This window comes from Primulina tabacum, chromosome 6 (genome assembly GCF_025594145.1).
Source record: "Primulina tabacum isolate GXHZ01 chromosome 6, ASM2559414v2, whole genome shotgun sequence".
NCBI classification, from domain to species: Eukaryota; Viridiplantae; Streptophyta; class Magnoliopsida; order Lamiales; family Gesneriaceae; genus Primulina; species Primulina tabacum.
The window spans coordinates 23,378,068-23,395,764 of NC_134555.1; positions in this window are offsets into that span (position 1 = coordinate 23,378,068).

Consider the following 17,697-nt stretch of genomic DNA (forward strand, 5'->3'; position numbering starts at 1 on the left):
CGACACGGGCGACAAAAATGAAGAACCTCACGAGACAATTTTGTTTTTCGTCGAGTTTTCATATGTAAATAACGTGTCTATGGTGTTGGGTAATGCATTTGTGGTGTTGGAATTGAATTCGCCATGAAATCCTAATGTGGCGAATGACACGCGAGCAGGTGCGTCGATGGCCGACACAGGCGACGGAAATGAAGAATCTCAGGAGACAATGTTGTTTCTCGTCTAGTTTTCATATGTAAATAATGTGTCTATGGTGTTGGATAACGCATTTGTGGCTTTGTAATTGAATTCGGCATGAAATCCTAATGTGGCCAATGACACGCTAGCAGGTGCGCCGATGGCCGAAACGGACGACAAAAATGAAGAACCTCACGAGACAATTTTGTTTTTCGTCGAGTTTTCATTTGTAAATAATGTGTCTATGGTGTTGGGTAACGCATCTGTGGTGTTGGAATTGAATTCGGCATAAAAATCCTAAGGTGCCCTATGACACGCGAGCAGGTGCGCCGATGGCCGACACGGGCGACGGAAATGAAGAATCTCACGAGACAATGTTGTTTCTCGTCGAGTTTTCATTTGTAAATATTGTGTCCATGTTAGAGTAGGTGCCCGTCGAGCCAAGTGTTGGCCGAGGATTCATCTTTAAACTCTATGTATGAACAGCCTTTATTTTAATAATATTTGAAATTATTATTTTGTCATTTCTTTATCTGTATACCCATGCTAGTTGCATAGATAAAGTCTTTGAATATACAAATAGTGGAATGAATATGAGATGCTCATATGATGAGAATCATGAAACTGATATTTGGAATACTGTATATTCTAAACAGTTCCTAGTCGATTCAGCCGCCGCTAAGAAGGATATAGGCCGCTCGAGTTCGAGACTAGTATCTGCGATGTGAGTACCATGTTTCATTGGTAGGGGACATTGTGATGTCCGAGCATGCAGATAGTTGCTCCTGGTAGAGTGCACTAAACAACCCTCCATAAAAGACTTTCCAAGTGGTTCTCACTTATCGAGTGGAAACGTCCTAGTTTATGGTTGTACACCATTGGTCCTTATGATCCGGGATAACATTGGGACTCTATGTGCTATAATTACACTTTGACTTGTTTACCGACTCTCATGGGGTCATCAGGTGGCAAGGTTGGGTGTTCTGTCGAAACATATAGGAGTCGATGCATTGTAGTCGGGGATTCACCGCTTACCTTCTGGTATGGATATCCTATGTGATATCATGTGTATGTAGTTTGAAATCTCTGATCAGAGTATGGTGGTAATTATGAAAAGGATTTCATAGATTACACCATCGATGCAACTACGACATGACACATAGTATCGATTCATTGACAACTCTCAATATACCAATGGTTGTCGAATCGATCGGGATATATGAGTTGAAGGGACCGTACTGTACGATAACCATAATTGAATGGTTCTTGCAGGCACTATCATTTGATACCCAGGGAATCATGTAAGCGATGCTGCTAGGCGTTTAACATGATTGGTTGGGTACTATCAGACTTGAGTTCTTACGTTCTTGTTATCAAGGAGTTGATAATTAAGAATGGAGCAGTTGGGGTATGCTCGTATAAGGACATGTTTAGTCCGAATCACATGGAGATGTGATCCCACGGCTAGTTGTATCAATGAACCATTGTGGGCCACACAAGTACTAGCTTTTTAGATCCCGTTGAGAAGTAAAATAATTCAATGTGTTGAACGGCTTATAAAGGAGTTTATAAGCTCGAGGAAAAATAGAAGTTTGACTTCTATGAGGGAAATGTAATTTTTAATTTATGAATGTGTTCTTAAATTAAAAGGTGGCAAAATAAATAATGTATTTGAAAATTGTGATTTTCATAAACATTATTATGGACTAAATTAAATTAATTCAAGTGTTGAATTAATTAAACACTAGTCGGGCCTAGTAGAGTCCAAATAATTAAATTAATTCAAGTGTTGAATTAATTAAATAACATTGGGCCTTGTAGAGCCCAATTGGAAATAATTATTTAACTAGTGAGCTTGAGTAAAATCATGTAAAGTTTAATTGGGCCCAAATATGTTTGAGACAATTAAATTAAAGTCCATGGGCCTTGTAATTGTTACAAGCCCACTCAAATTGCATGCTTGGGAGGTGAAGAGTTGGGGAATACTTTTCATTAAAAAATTGTATGGCATGCAACTTTTGCTTTTAGCTTTTTGCAACCCCAAGACAACTCATTCACTCTCCCACTCTCCCTAACTTGGCCGAAAATTGGATGACAATTTCTCTCCAATTTCTCTTCATTTTTGGTTGAGGAATTCTTATACTTCTCAAAAGAAAAATACCCTACTTTTTCTAGTGCAAGTGTTAGGAGGATCTTTTAAGTTTGGTGGTAGGGCTTGATTTGAAGAAAGGAGCCCAAGGAGGCTTGTAGATTGTCTTGCCTTTGAAGAGCTTAGTTGGTTGACAACTATGTTGGTGCCAAACATCAATCTAAAGAGATTGATAGGTAAAATTTCATAACACCCTATGAATGTCATAGTTTGTGTTTTGTATATGCTAGATACTAGTACATGAGGTGTTCAAATTTTTCTTTTAAAAGTTTTCGGATTTCATACCATGAAAGATTTTTGAACTTTCGTTGCGCATTTGAACACCTAAAATTGATCCTCTTTCAAGTGGTATCATGAGCTAAGGGCTAGTTTGTGTAGCATATACATAATATTATATTGAGGTCGATTTCTAACCGCATGGGATGAAATTTTTGCAATAAAATCAAGGAATTTTGGGGGCAAACTTCGGGCAGCTCGGGCAGCAAGGGCAGCCCGAGGGGCTGCCCGAACGTCCCCATCAAAAATTAAAAAAAAAAATTTGGCCGGAATCCGGCGACGGAGCTCTGGCGACGGCGATGACGACTAGGGTTTCCAAAAGTGTTTTGGATTATCAAAGTGTCATGGACCTTGATGTTGTTGGGCCATTAGATGGCGAACATATTTGTGAATTTTAAATGGGCCAAAATGTTTTTTGGTGAAAAATGTGTTTTTGGCCCCTTAAGTTTAAAATTACAAAAGTTGCAAATATTTTCTCATGAAATAAATAATCGAAGTTGGACTTTAGTTATTTATAATAAATGATGATTTACAAGAAATTCGGTTATAAATAAATTAATTAGAAAGTAGACAAAGGTGTTTGTATACTTTGTTAATTTAGTTTATAATCGTGGCGGTTAGTGATTGGATCAAGATATATAATATTGGATCAATTAATTGATGGTGTATGATATGTGATATTATGCATGAAGGATGATCAAAAGCCCAAGCCCAATTTGCTAGGTGTATGTTAGGATATTTTGTGTTGAATGATTGTAATAATTATCAATTTATAAAGTGAGCTTGGTTTATGGCCCGTTCCCACCCCATGAGATGTATCCCTATTTTCCATGGATATTTATTTGTAAATATTAGTATAGTGGATGATCAAGATTGGAAGATGGTGGCCATGATGATTATGAAGATCGAATACATGTAAATATTGGAAGCTAATGTAATAGTTGCATTTGCATCCCATGCATTTCCCTAGGATTGGACCTAGGCCCGTGTTTAGCTCACACGGGCCATTATTTTTGGGGCGATTGATCATCCTTGTTTTTTTTACTGTTTATAATATATGCATGATATGTTATAAATAATGAGTATGTGCGTTATTATTATGATAATAACAAAGTTGCATGAATCCGGCAAACATACGATCAAACATGGCAAGCTTTTAAATAATTAATGATAAGACCTTTCAAAATTAAAAACCCTCATTTTGAATAAGATTCAAAATTAATATCAAGCCAGAAAAGGGGAATTATAAATTTGTTTATAATTTCCATGTCTTCCATCGACAATGGGTGCATGATGAACGCTACCCGTGCTCGGGGCTCGGCTCATATTATTGGGGGGGCCCTGGGTGCCGGAAAGCTGTGACATCCATTGACATGGTGATGTGAAATACGTGGAACTCCCATGATTTCGGCTCATATTATTGGGGGAACTCATGGCGACCGTCCATTAAGGTTCAACATCGATGGGTAAGGCTTGACACGTGAAGATGAACGACGTCATATTATTGGGTCCTAATCAAACGTGAGATAAAAGTTTACGTAAAGGGTTGCATGGTGATGCAATTGGAAACTACCTTTTAGGGATTGTGATTGGCTGATATTAATCGGGATCATAATTCGCTAATTGGACCTTGCGTACCTACTGAGTAAAGGAGTTTCCCGTTTTCACTAGAAGGTAGCTAAAATGTCAAAACAGTGGGAGCGAAAATTTATAAAGTAAAAGTCCATACTTTATATCTTACTAAATATTTTAAAATAGTCATTAACATTTATCTGTTTTACTTTTCAATACCAATTTGACAATGTCTTCGATTCGCAATCCGCTGTCTGTTATTCTCGAAAAACACGTATTAACCGGACCTAATTACCTCACTTGGCTAAGAAACCTGAAAATCGTCTTGAACTCGGAAAGGATTGCATACACACTGACTGAGTCACCCCATGTTGAGGCTCCGACTAGCTGCACTCCTGAGGAATTGCAGACTCACAAGGATTGGTGTGACAATGACTTGAAACCCAGGTGTTATATGCTGGCTTCTATGAATGATGAGCTGCAGAGGCGTTTTATGGATGCAAAGAGTGCTGCTGACATTCATTTGCACCTCAAGGAGCTCTTTGGTGAGCAAACTCGGCCTCTTAGGCATGTTACAGTCAAGTATCTGATCACTTTGCGCATGCGAGATGGGGTCTCGGTCCATGAGCATGGCCTGAAGATGATTGGGCTCGTGGACAAGCTCGTTGGCATGGATTTGATGTCGCCTTCGGAGCTGACCGCCGACGTGTTGCTGTTGTCATTGCCTAGCTCATTTTATCCTTTTGTGGTGAACTTCAACATGAATAAGATGGAGCCGACCCTTGAGAAGTTGGTGAACATGCTTTTGACCTTTGAGTCCACCATCAAGAAAGAGAAGCTTGTTCTTTTTGTGGGCTCTTCATCTGGTACGAAGACAGGTCCACATGGGAAGGGAAAGAAGCGTTTTTTCCAACGTCCCAAGAAGAACGTGCCCTTGAAGAGGCAGACTCCGGGTCCCGTTGTGGCAGCCACACCAGTGAAGGCTGACAAGACTGTTGACATCTGTCATCACTGCAAGAAGCCTGGACATTGGAGGCGTAACTGCAAGGAATATCTTGCCCAGAAGAGTTCTGGAAACGGTATGTTCTATATTGAAGTAAACATTTCAATTAACTCTACTTTTTGGATATTGGATACCGGCTGTGGCTCACATCTCTGTAATGATTTGCAGGTGATGGGAAGAAGTAGGAGGCTCAGGGAAGGTGAGACCTTCTTGAGGATGGGCAATGGAGCAAGGGTTGGTGCCAAGGCCGTAGGAGATGTTTACGGCGATGTCTATTTGCTTTTGAACAATGATTTTAAGTTAATTTTGAGAGATGTTTTGTTTTTACCAGATTTGGTGAAAAACAATATTTCCATTTCTATACTTGATAAAGATGGATTTTCTTGTTTATTTAGCAAAGTTGTTTGCAACATTTACAAGAATGAATGTTTAATCGGTAATGGAGAACTTGAAAACGATCTCCACACCTTAAAATACAAAGATATTCCACTAAACAATGTCCAAGAAATAACAACAACAAACAAGCAAAAACACTATACTCTAAATTCGGCACAATTATGGCATGCTCGATTAGGACATATTTCCCTAAGAAGGATGAACAAGTTAGTGGGAGTGGGCATGTTTGATATGTCTGATATTAATACTCTCACGACTTGTGAATCCTGTCTGAAAGGAAAGATGACCAAAATTACCTTTAAGGGCCATGTAGAGCTAGCCAAAGGGTTATTGGAATTGATCCATACCAATGTGTGCGGTCCGCTTAGCATCACCACTAAGCATGGACATGCCTACTTCATCACCTTTACCGATGACTTTTCGAGGTATGGGTATGTGTATTTGATGAAATACAAGTCTGAAGCCTTTGAAAGGTTCAAAGAATTCAGAAGTGAAGTAGAGAAACAGTTGGGACGAAGCATCAAGACACTTTGATCGGATCGAGGCGGTGAGTACTTGAGTGCCGAGTTCCAAGAGTATCTTAGGGAGAATTGGATTCTCTCGCAGTGGACTCCGCCAGCTACACCACAGTTGAATGGTGTTTCGGAGCGTCGTAACCAGACTTTGATGGACATGGTTCGGTCTATGATGGGGTTCAAGGAGTTGCTGCCATCCATTTGGGGATATGCGTTTGAGACAGCGGCACTGTTGTTGAACAATGTCCATACAAAGGCAGTTGATAAGACACCATATAAGATATGGATGGGTAAGCCACCCAAATATTCTTATCTTAGAATATGGGGGTCCCCTGCTTATGTGAAGCAGGTATTGGTAGATAAATTGGATAGTCGATCCATTTTATGTTACTTTGTGGGATATCCAAAGAATTCGGTTGGATACTACTTCTATCATCCCAAGAAACAAAAGTGTTTGTTTCAAGGAATGCCACCTTTTTGGAAAAAAGAATTTCTATTGGATAGAAAATGTGAGATGATAAAACTCGAAGAGGTTCGAGAGACACCCACAATTATAGAACCCACACCCAAAGAGCCAAGAGAGGAGATACAAGCTCCTAGAAGATCCGAGAGAGTCTTGAGACCACCTATGACGTATGGTCTGCTTCTTGAAGAAGGCCATGATGAGCCTAACCATGGATGTGATCCAAGGACCTTCAAGGAATCGTTATCTGATGCTGATTCATCCAAGTGGCTTGCAGCAATGGAATCTGAGATGAATTCAATGCATTCGAACCAAGTGTGGAATCTCGTGGATCCACCTGAGGGAATTGTTCCTATAGGGTGTAAATGGATTTACAAGAGGAAACTTGGGGCGGATGGGAAGGTATTGACCTTCAAAGCGCGATTAGTAGCAAAAAGATATACTCAAAGACAAGGAGTTGACTTTGAGGAAACCTTTTCTCCAGTTGCAATGTTCAAGTCCAAAAGGATTTTGCTAGCTATAGCTGCATGGCATGACTATGAGATATGGCAGATGTATGTTAAGACAGCATTTCTTAATGGGGATATTAAAGAAGAGATTTACATGTCTCAACCCGAAGGGTTTACATCTGTCGGAAGTGAGCATATTGTATGCAAACTTCAGAGATCTATTTATGGTCTAAAGCAAGCATCTAGGAGTTGGAACCTTAGATTCGACAGTACAATCAAAGAGTTTGGTTTTACTAAGAATCCTGAGGAACCCTGTGTGTATAAGAAGGTCAGTGGGAGTGCTGTGACATTCCTGGTGCTTTATGTTGATGACATTCTACTCATTGGAAATGATGTAGGAATGTTGCAATCAACTAAGATTTGGTTAGCGAGTAAGTTCTCGATGCAGGACTTGGGTGAAGCATCTTTTGTATTGGGAATACAGATCTATAGAGATAGATCAAAAAGATTGATTGGTCTCACCCAGTCCACATACATTGATACCATCGTGAAGCGGTTCTCGATGGATGAGTCCAAGAGAGGACATCTACCAATGTGTCATGGCGTGTCCCTATCCAAGTCTATGTCTCCCAAAACTGATGCATAGATAGCGGTGATGACAAGCATTCCTTATGCATCTGCGATTGGTAGCATCATTTATGGGATGATATCTACACGTCCTGATATGTCTTTCGCACTAAGTGTAGTGAGTAGATATAAATCGAACCCTGGTCTTCCACATTGGAAAGCTGTGAAAGACATACTCAAGTATTTGAGAAGGACCAATAAGTTGTTCTTTGTCTATGAAGGTGGGGAACTTAAATTGGAATGCTATACCGACTCTAGCTTCCAAAGCGATATCGATGACTCAAAGTCAACATGTGGATTCATATTCATGCTTAATGGTGCCGCTGTCTCTTGGAAGAGTTCCAAGCAAGACAGTACAGCAGATTCCACCACTGAGGCAGAATACATTGCTGCATCAGCTGCAGCAAAGGAGGCTGTTTGGATAAGGAATTTCGTCCAAGAGTTGGGCGTCATTCCTAATAGAGTTGCTCCTGTCCCAGTGTTTTTTGACAACACGGGAGCCATTGCTCAAGCAAAGGAGCCAAGGTCTCATCAGAAGTCCAAACATATACTGAGAAAGTACCACATCCTCCGAGAGATAATGGAAAGACGAGACGTCACGATTGACAAAGTCGGCTCCGCAGATAATGTTGCTGATCCGCTAACTAAGCCTTTACCTAGACCATTATTCGAGAAGCATCGCGAATCGATGGTTTGAAGCATATGGGTAGTTGGCTCTAGTGCAGATGGGAGATTGTTAGAGTAGGTGCCCGTCGAGACAAGTGTTGGCCGAGGGTTCATGTTTAAACTCTATGTATGAACAGTCTTTATTTTAATAATATTTGAACTTATTATTTTGGCACTTCTTTATCTGTATACCCATGCTAGTTGCATAGATAAAGTCCTTGAATATACAAATAGTAGAAAGAATATGAGTTGCTCATATGATGAGTATCATGAAACTCATATTTGGAATACTGTATATTCTAAACAATTCCTAGTCGATTCAGCCGCCGCTAAGAAGGATATAAGCCGCTCGAGTTCGAGACTAGTATCTGCGATGTGAGTACCATGTTTCATTGGTAGGGGACGTTGTGATGTCCGAGCATGCAGATAGGTGCTCCAGGTAGAATGCACTGAACAACCCTCCATAAAAGACTTTCCAAGTGGTTCTCACTTATCGAGTTGAAACGTCCTAGATTATGGTTGTACACCATTAGTCCTTATGATCTGGGACAACATTGAGAATCTATGTGCTAGAAATACACTTTGACTTGTTTATCGACTCTCATGGGGTCATTAGGTGGCAAGGTTGGGTGTTCTGTCGAAACATATAGGATTCGATGCATTGTAGTCGGGGATTCACCGCTTACCTTCGGGTTTGGATATCCTATGTGATATCATGTGTATGTAGTTTGAAATCTCTAATCAGAGTATGGTGGTAATTATGAAAGGGGTTTCATAGATTACACCATCGATGCAACTACGACATGACACATAGTATCGATTCATTGACAACTCTCGATATACCAATGGTTGTCGAATCGATCGGGATATATGAGTTGAAGGGACCGTGCTGTACGCTAACCATAATTGAATGGTTCTTGCAGGCTCTATCAATTGATACCTAGGGAATCATGTAAGCGATGCTGCTAGGCATTTAACATGATTGGTTGGGTACTATCAGACTTTAGTTTTGACGTTCTTGTTATCAAGGAGTTGATTATTAAGAATGGAGCAGTTGGGGTATGCTCGTATAAGGACATGTTTAGTCCGAATCACACGGAGATGTGAACCCACGGCTAGTTGTATCAATGAACCATTGAGAGCCACACAAGTACTTGAAAGAGGATCGATTTTAGGTGCCCGAATGCGCAACGGAAGTTCAAAAATCTTTGAAACGAAAGAAAACCGAAATTTTATAGAATATTTTCGAACACCTTAGACTATGATGTGTAGCAAATACAAAAACACCAAAATGTCATACATAGGATGTTTATAGAAATGTACCTATCAATCTTAAAAGATTGATGATGGCTCCAACTAAGGTGTAAACACCTTAGCTCTTGAATGGCAAGACAATTTTCAAGCTTCCCTTTGAGCCCACATTGCTCAAATATTAAGCCCACCACCAACTATCTTGAACCACTCTAATTTTGCACATGAAAAATTCGAGCATTTTTCTTTGAGAAGTGTATTCTTTCCTCAACAATTGAAGAACAAAAATTGGGGAGAATATTGAGCAAAATTTTCGGCCATATCACATTGGAATGAAGGGAGGATGAGTTGTCCTGGCTGTACAAAAAGCAAAAGCAAAAAGTTGCATGTGCATGCCATGCCATTAACTCAAAAGTTGCCTCCTGAAAGGGGATCGGTTACGGTGACCGGAAGCGCAACGGAAGTTTAAAAATCAAATTTTTACAAGAAAATTTTCGGCCACCATTATATTGTGTGTAGCAAATACAATAAACACCAAAATGTCATACATAGGGTGTTTAGAAATAGTTACCTATCAATCTCAAGAGATTGATGATGGCACCAACCAAGTTGTAAACAACTTGGCTCTTGAATGGAAGACAAATCTTCAAGCTTCCAACCTCCAAAATTAGGCCCACCACCAACTAGGTAAATCCCCTCTTAATTTGCACTAGAAAACTAAGAGAATTTTTCAAAGAGAAAAATTTTCTTTCCTCAACACTTGAAGAAGAAAAATGGAGAAAAATGAGGAGAGAAATCCTCCCAAAAATTCGGCCAAGGTGAGAATGAGGAGAGAAGGGAGAGCAACTTTCTTGGTTGTGTAAAAAGTAGAAAGTAAAAGTTGCATGCCAAGCCTTGGACCTTGAAAAAGCAGGCTCCAACCCTTCACCTCCCATGCATGCAAATTAGCTTGGGCTTGTAACAATTACAAGGGTCCATGGACTTTTAATTTAAATTGTCGCAAACATATTTGAGCTCAATTAAACATTGCTTGATTTTACTCAAGCCCACTAGTTTAATAATTATTTCCTATTGGGCTCTACAAGACCCAATATGATTTTATTAATTCAACACTTGAATTAATTTAATTTAGTCCATAATAATGTTTATGAAAATCACAATTTTAAAATACATTTTTCACTTGGCCAACTTTTAATTTAGAAACACATTCATAAATTAAAAGTCACATTTCTCTCATAGTAGTCATACTTCTATTTTTCTTTACTCTTATAAACTCATTTATAAGCCGTTCAAGACATTGAACTAATTTCTCCTTTATAGAAGTCATACTTCTAATTTTCCTTACGCTTATAAACTCCTTTATAAGCCGTTCAACACCTCGAACTATTTCTCTTCTCAACGGGATCTAGAAAGCTAGTACTTGTGTGGCCCTCAATGGTTCATTATACAACTAGCCGTGGGTTCAAATCTCCATGTGATTCGGACTAAACATGTCCTTATATGAGCATACCCCAATTGCTCCATTCTTACTTATCAACTCCTTGATAACAAGAATGTCAGAACTCAAGTCTGATAGTACCCAACCAACCATGTTAAACGCCTAGCAGCATCGCTTACATGATTCCCTAGGTATCAAATGATAGTGCCTGCAAGAACCATTCAATTATGGTTAGCGTACAGTACGGTCCCTTCAACTCATATATCCTGATCGATTCGACAACAATTGGTTTATAGAGAGTTGTCAATGAATCGATACTATGTGTCATGTCGTAGTTGCATCGATGGTGTAATCTATGAAACACCTTTCATAATTACTACCATAATCTGATCAGAGATTTCAACCTACATACACATGAGAACACATAGGATATCCATACCCGAAGGTAAGCGGTGAATCCCCGACTACAATGCATCGACTCCTATATGTTTCGACAGAACACCCAACCTTGCCACCTGATGACCCAATGAGAGTCGGTAAACAAGTCAAAGTGTAATTCTAGCACATAGAATCTCAATGTTGTCCCGGGTCATAAAAACTAATGGTGTACAACCATAAACTAGGACGTTTCCACTCGATAAGTGAGAACCACTTGGAAAGTCATTTAAGGAGGGTTGTTCAGTGCACTCTACCAGGATCACCTATCTGCATGCTCGGACATCACAATGTCCCCTACCAATGAAACATGGTAATCACATCGCAGATACTAGTCTCGAACTCGAGCGACCTATATCCTTCTTAGCGGCGGCCGAATCGACTAGGAACTGTTTAGAATATACAGTATTCCAAATATGAGTTTCATGATATTCATCATATGAGCATCTCATATTCTTTCTACTATTTGTTTATTCAAGGGCTTTATCTATGCAACTAGCATGGGTATACAGATAAAGATTTGCCAAAACAATAATTTCAAATTTTATTAAAATAAAGACTGCTTATACACAGAGTTTCATTGTGAACACTCGACCAACACTTGGCTCGACGGGCACCTACTGAAACAATCTCCCACTTGCACTTAGAGCCAACTATCCATATGCTTCAAACCCATCGATTCGGGATGCATCTCGAATAATGGTCCAGGTAAAGGCTTAGCTAGTGGATCAGCAATATTATCTGCGGAGCCGACTATGTCAATCGACACTTCTCCTCTTTCCACAATCTCTCGGAGGATGTGGTACTTTCTCAATACATGTTTGGACTTCTGATGAGACCTTGGCTCCTTTGCTTGAGCTAAAGCTCCCGTGTTGTAACACAACACCGGGAGAGGAGCAACTATATTAGGAATGACGTCCAACTCTTAGACAAAATTCCTTATCCAAACAGCCTCCCTTGTTGCATCTGATGCAGCAATGTATTCGGCCTCTGTGCTGGAATCTGCAGTATTGTCTTGCTTGGAACTCTTCCAAGAGACAACAGCACCATTGAGCATGAATACAAACCCAGAGGTTGACTTCGAGTCATCGCTATCGCTTTGGAAGCTAGAGTCGGTATAGCCTTCCAAGAATAACTTATTGGTCCTTCTCAAATACTTGAGGATGTCTTTCACAGCTTTCCAATGTGGAAGACCAGGGTCAGATTGATATCTACTCACTACACTTAGTGCGAAAGCCACGTCAGGACGTGTAGATATCATCTCATACATGATGCTACAAATCGCAGATGCATACGAAATGCGTGTCATCGCCGCTATCTCTGCATCAATCTTGGGAAACATAGACTTGGATAGGGACACGCCATGACACATTGGTTGATGTCCTCTCTTGGACTCATCCATCGAGAACTGCTTCACGATGGTATCAATGCGTGTGGACTAGGTGAGACCAAGCAATCCTTTTGATCTATCTCTATAGATCTGTATTCCTAATACAAAAGACGCTTCACCCAAGTCCTGCATCGAGAACTTACTCGCTAACCATATCTTAGTTGATTGCAACATTCCTACATCATTCCCAATGAGTAGAATGTCATCAACATAAAGCACCAGGAATGTCACAGTATTCCCACTGACCTTCTTATACACACAGGGTTCCTCAGGATTCTTAGTAAAACCAAACTCTTTGATTGTACTATCGAATCTGAGGTTCCAACTCCTAGATGCTTGCTATAGACCATAAATAGATCTCTGAAGTTTGCATACCATATGCTCACTTCCGACAGATGTAAACCCTTTGGGTTGAGACATGTAAATCTCTTCTTAAATATCCCCATTAAGAAATGCTGTCTTAACATACATCTGCCATATCTCATAGTCATACCATGCAGCTATGGCTAGCAAAATCCTTATGGACTTGAGCATTGCAACTGGAGAAAAGGTTCCCTCAAAGTCAACTCCTTGTCTTTGAGTATATCTTTTTGCAACTAATCGCGCTTTGAAGGTCAATACCTTCACATCCTCCCCAAGTTTCCTCTTGTAAATCCATTTACACCATATGGGAACAATTCCCTCAGGTGGATCCACGAGATTCCACACTTGGTTCGAATGCATGGAATTCATCTCAGATTCGATAGCTTCAAGCCATTTGGATGAATCGGCATCAGATAACGCTTCCTTGAAGGTCCTTGGATCACATTCAAGGTTAGGCTCATCATGGCCCTCTTCAAGAAGAGGACCATACCTCATAGGTGGTCTCGAGACTTTCTCGGATCTTCTAGGAGCTTGTATCTCCTCTTTTGGCACTTCGGGTGTGAGTTCTATAATTGTGGGTGTCTCTCGAACCTCTTCGAGTTCTATCATCTCCCTTTTTTTATCCAATAGAAATTCCTTTTCCAAAAAGGTTGCATTGCTAGAAACAAACACCTTTGTTTCTTAGGGATGACAGAAATGATATCCAACTGAATTCCTTGGATATTCCACAAAGTAACATAAAATGGATCGACAATTCAATTTATCTCCCACTACCTGCTTTACATAAACAGGGCACCCCCATATTCTAAGACAAGAATATTTGGGAGGCTTACCCATCCATATCTCATATGGTGTCTGCCTTTAAATGGACATTTAGTGGAATATCTTTCAATTTTAAGTTATAGAGATCGTTTTCAAGTTCTCTAGTACCAATCAAATATTCATTCTTGTAAATGTAGCAAACACCTTTGCTAAATAAACAAGAATATCCATCTTTATCAACATAGAAATGGAAACAATGTTTTTCACCAAATCCGGTACAAACAAAACATCTCTTAAAATTAACTTAAAATCATTGTTCATAAGCAAGTAAACATCTCTAATAGCTTTGGTAGAAACTCTTGCTCCATTGCCCATCCTCTAGAAGGTCACACCTTCCTTAAGCTTCCTACTTCTTCCCATCACCTGTAAGTCATTACAGAGATGTGAACCATAACCGGTATCTAATACCCAAGAAGTAGAGTTAATTGAAATGTTTACTTGAATTTAGAACATACCGTTTCCAGAACTCTTCTGGGCAAGATAGTCCCTACAGTTACGCCTCCAATGTCCAGGCTTCTTGCAGTGATGACATACATCATCAGTCTTGTCAGCCTTAACTTGTCTGGCTGCCTCAACGGGATTCGCAGATTGCCTCATCAAGGGCACGTTCTTCTTGAGACGTTGGAAAGAACACTTCTTTCCATTCCCATGTGGATCAATCTTCGTACCAGATGAAGAACCCACATAAAGAACCAACTTCTCTTTCTTGATGGTTGATTCAAACGTAACAAGCATATTCACCAACTCCTCAAGGGTCGGCTCCATCTTGTTCATGTTGAAGTTCACCACAAAAGGATCAAATGAGCTAGGCAATGATAACAGCAACACGTCGGTGGTCAACTCCGAAGGCAAGATCAGATCCATGCCAACGAGCTTGTCCATGAGCCCAATCAACTTCAGGCCATGCTCATGGACCGAGGCCCCATCTCGCATGCGCAAAGTGATCAGCTCCTTGACGGTAGCATGCCTAAGAGGCCGTGCTTGCTCACCAATGAGCTCCTTGAGATGCAAATGAATGTCAGCAGCACTCTTTGCATCCTCAAAACGCCTCTGCAGCTCATCATTCATAGAAGTCAGCATATAACACCTGGCTATCAAGTCATGGTCACACCATTCCTTGTAAGCCTGCAATTCCTCAGGAGTGCAGTCAGTCGGAGCCTCAACAGGGGGCGACTCAGTCAGTGTATATGCTACCTTTTCCGAATTAAAGACGATTTTTAGGTTTCTTAGCCAAGTGAGGTAATTAGGTCCAGTTAATATGTGTTTGTCGAGTATTACGGATATCGAATTGCGAATCGAAGACATTGTCAATTTGTACTGAAAAGTAAAAACAGATAAATGTTGATGACTATTTGAAATATTTAGCAAGATATGAAGTTTGGACGTTTACTTCATAAATATTTGCTCCCACTGTTTTGACATCTTTCACTACCCTCTAGTGAAAATGGGAAACTCCTTTCCTCAGTAGGTACGTAAGGTCCAATTAGCGAATTATGATCCCGAATAATATCAGCCAATCACAATTCCTAAAAGGTAGTTTTCAATTGCATCACAATGCAACCCTCTACGTAAACTTTTGTCTCACGTTTGATTAGGACCCAATAATATGACGTCGTTCATCTTCACGTGTCAAGCCTTACCCATCGATGTTGAACATTGATGGACGGTCGCCATGAGTTCCCCCAATAATATGAGCCCAAATCTTGGGAGTTCCACGTAGTTCACATCACCATGTCAATGGATGTCACAGCTTTCCGGCACCCAGGGCCCCCCCAATAATATGAGCCGAGCCCCGAGTACGGGTAGCGTTCATCATGCACCCATTGTCGATGGAAGACATGGAAATTATAAAAAAATTTATAATTCCCCTTTTCGGGCTTGATATTAATTTTGAATCTTATTCAAAATGAGGGTTTTTAAATTTTGAAAGGTCTCATCATTAATTTTATTTAAAAGCTCGCCATGTTTGATCGTATGTTTGCCGGATTCATGCAACTTTGTTATTATCATAATAATAACGCACATACTCATTATTTATAACATATCATGCATATATTATAAACAGTAAACAAAACAAGGATGATCAATCGCCCCAATACTGTTGGCCCGTGTTAGCTAAACACGGGCCTAGGTCCAATCCTAGGGTAATGCAAGGGATGCAAATGCAACTATTACATTAGCTTCCAAAATTTACATGTCTTCGATATTCATAATCATCATGGCCACCATCTTCCAATTTTGATCATCCACTATACTAATATTTACAAATAAATATCCATGGCAAATAGGGATACATCTCATGGGGTGGGAACGGGCCATAAACCAAGCCCACTTTAAATTTGATAATTATTACAATCATTCAACACAAAATATCCTAGCATACACCTAGCAAATTGGGCTTGGACTTTTGATCATCCTTCATGCACAATATCACATATCATACACTATCAATTAATTATCACAATAATTAATTGATCCAATATTATATATCTTGATCCAATCACAAACCGCAACGATTATAAACTAAATTAACAAAGTATACAAACACCTTTGTCTACTTTCAAATTAATTTATTTATAACTGAATTTCTTGTAAATCACCATTTACTATAAATATTTAAAGTCCAACTTAAAATATTTATTTAATGAGAAAATATTTGCAACTTTTGTAATTTTAATTTAAGGGCCCAAAAACTCATTTTTCACCAAAAAAATTTTGGCCCATTTAAAATTCACAAATATGTTAACCATCTAATGGCCCAACAACATTAAGGCCCATGACACTTTGATTATCCAAAACACTTTTGGAAACCCTAGTCGTCATCGCCGTCGCCGGATTCCGGCCAGCTTACCAAAAATTTTTTTTTTTATTTAAAGCATGGGGCTGTTCGGGCAGCCCAAGGGGCTGCCCTAGCTGCCCGTTTCGGGCCCTAGCTGCCCGTTTCGGGCAGCCCCTCGCTGCCCGAAATGGGCAGCAACTTGCTGCCCAAAATTCCCCCGAAACCGGCCTTGATTCGATGCAAAATATTAGTCTCATGCGGTTAGAAATTAATCTCAATATAATATCTTGTAATTGCTACACAAAATCGTAACCATAGCTCGGATACCACTTGAAAGGGGATCGGTTATGGTGACCGGAAGCGCATTGGAAGTTTAAAAATCGAATTTTTACAAGAAAATTTTCGGCCACCATGATATTGTGTGTAGCAAATACAATAAACACCAAAATGTCATACATAGGGTGTTTAGAAATAGTTACCTATCAATCTCAAGAGATTGATGATGGCACCAACCAAGTTGTAAACAACTTGGCTCTTGAATGGATGACAAATCTTCAAGCTTCCAACCTCCAAAATTAGGCCCACCACCAACTAGGTAAATCCCCTCTTAATTTTCACTAGAAAACTAAGAGGATTTTTCAAAGAGAAGAATTTTCTTTCTTCAACACTTGAAGAAGAAAAATGGAGAAAAATGAGGAGAGAAATCCTCCCAAAAATTCGGCCAAGGTGAGAATGAGGAGAGAAGGGAGAGCAACTTTCTTGGTTGTGTAAAAAGTAGAAAGTAAAAGTTGCATGCCAAGCCTTGGACCTTGAAAAAGTAGGCTCCAACCCTTCACCTCCCATGCATGAAAATTAGCTTGGGCTTGTAACAATTACAAGGGCCCATGGACTTTTAATTTAAATTGTCTCAAACATATTTGAGCCCA